The sequence below is a fragment of the Chiloscyllium plagiosum genome, chromosome 12 (assembly GCF_004010195.1).
Source record: "Chiloscyllium plagiosum isolate BGI_BamShark_2017 chromosome 12, ASM401019v2, whole genome shotgun sequence".
NCBI classification, from domain to species: Eukaryota; Metazoa; Chordata; class Chondrichthyes; order Orectolobiformes; family Hemiscylliidae; genus Chiloscyllium; species Chiloscyllium plagiosum.
This window is the reverse complement of record NC_057721.1, coordinates 48,134,108-48,134,574: the sequence shown is the minus strand read 5'-3', so window position 1 is coordinate 48,134,574 and position 467 is coordinate 48,134,108. Positions and strand designations below refer to the sequence as shown.

The following is a 467-nucleotide window of genomic DNA, read 5'->3' as shown; positions in this document are numbered from 1 at the left end:
CCTATAATACTAAACACAATTAAGGCTTGGAATATAATGTGGCAAAATGAGGGTAATTCACATAAAACATCCCCCATGTGGGAGCATGGGGATTCCAACCGGGGGTTACAGGTGCCACTTTTAAACTCTGGAGATCCACGGGTATCTCATGTCTAGGGGACCTATTTAAAGATGGGGTCCTGATGTCTTTTGAACAGCTGCGTCAGAAATTCGGATTACCTAATGGAGACCTCTATCGATACTTCCAAATTCGAGACTATATACAGAAGAAGACTACGTTATTAGATAGTCTTTATAAATCAGATAGAGAATGTCGAGTACTACGACCAATGGGGGTATCCTCCATCAGTACTATTTATCATTTACTACATGATGAAGTATTGGGAGATATGGACAATGTGCTTAAAACATGGGATCAGGATTTGGGACTAGAAACCTCTATAGAAACATGGAATGACATTTGGGAA

The 467-nt window shown here is 40.0% G+C and overlaps 1 protein-coding gene across 1 annotated transcript in view; it reads right to left on the bottom strand.

The window, feature by feature from the left end:
• stxbp5l (syntaxin binding protein 5L) overlaps window positions 1-467 on the bottom strand; it is a 546,595-nt gene that overhangs the window by 310,105 nt on the left and 236,023 nt on the right. The window lies entirely within an intron of this gene.